The following is a 1,629-nucleotide window of genomic DNA, read 5'->3' as shown; positions in this document are numbered from 1 at the left end:
GATTCTCCTGCACAGTGGCAGATATGTAAATACGGGGTTTCCGTACCACTTCTTGCACATTACGGTTCGAACACTCGAACACCTATACGGATTCTCCTGCACAGTGGCACATATGTAAATACTGGGTTTCCGTACCATTTCTTGCGCATTACGGTTCGAACACTCGAACACCTATACGGATTCTCCTGCACAGTGGCAGATATGTAAATACGGGGTTTCCGTACCATTTCTTGCGCATTACGGTTCGAACACCCGAACACCTATATGGATTCTCCGGCACAGTGGCAGATATGTAAATACGGGGTTTCGGGACCATTTCTTGCACATTACGGTTCGAACACTCGAACACCTATACGGATTCTCCTGCACAGTGGCAGATATGTAAATACGGGGTTTACATACCATTTCTTGCGCATTACGGTTCGAACACTCGAACACCTATACGGATTCTGCTACACAGTGGCAGATATGTAAATACGAGGTTTCCTTACCATTTCTTGCGCATTACGGTTCGAACACTCGAACACCTATACGGATTCCCCTGCACAGTGGCAGATATGTAAATACGGGGTTGCCGTACCATTTCTTGCGCATTACGGTTCGAACACCCGAACACCTATACGGATTCTCCTGCACAGTGGCAGATATGTAAATACGGGGTTTCCGTACCATTTCTTGCGCATTACGGTTCGAACACTCGAACACCTATACGGATTCTCCTGCACAGTGGTAGATATGTAAATATGGGGTTTACATACCATTTCTTGCGCATTACGGTTCGAACACTCGAACACCTATACGGATTCTCCTGCACAGTGGCAGATATGTAAATACGGGGTTTCCGTACCATTTCTTGCGCATTACGGTTCGAACACTCGAACACCTATACGGATTCTCCTGCACAGGGACAGATATGTAAATACGGGGTTTCCGTACCATTTCTTGCGCATTACGGTTCGAACACTCGAACACCTATACGGATTCTCCTGCACAGTGGCAGATATGTAAATACGGGGTTTCCGTACCATTTCTTGCGCATTACGGTTCGAACACTCGAACACCTATACGGATTCTCCTGCACAGTGGCAGATATGTAAATACGGGGTTTACATACCATTTCTTGCGCATTACGGTTCGAACACTCGTACACCTATACGGATTCTCCTGCACAGTTTCAGATATGTAAATACGGGGTTTCCGTACCATTTCTTGCGCATTACGGTTCGAACACTAGAACACCTATACGGATTCTCCTGCACAGTGGCAGATATGTAAATACGGGGTTTCTGTACCATTTCTTGCGCATTACGGTTCGAACACTCGAACACCTACACGGATTCTCCTGCATAGTGGCAGATATGTAAATACGGGGTTTCCGTACCATTCCTTGCGCATTACGGTTCGAACACTCGAACACCTATACGGATTCTCCTGCACAGTGGCAGATATGTAAATACGGGGTTTCCGTACCATTTCTTGCGCATTACGGTTCGAACACTCGAACACCTATACGGATTCTCCTGCACAGTGGCAGATATGTAAATACGGGGTTTCCGTACCATTTCTTGCGCATTACGGTTCGAACACTCGAACACCTATACGGATTCTCCTGCACAGTGGCAGATATGT

This window comes from Camellia sinensis, chromosome 12 (genome assembly GCF_055761805.1).
Source record: "Camellia sinensis isolate YWXY chromosome 12, ASM5576180v1, whole genome shotgun sequence".
Classification (NCBI taxonomy): domain Eukaryota; kingdom Viridiplantae; phylum Streptophyta; class Magnoliopsida; order Ericales; family Theaceae; genus Camellia; species Camellia sinensis.
This window is presented reverse-complemented; position numbering follows the sequence as displayed.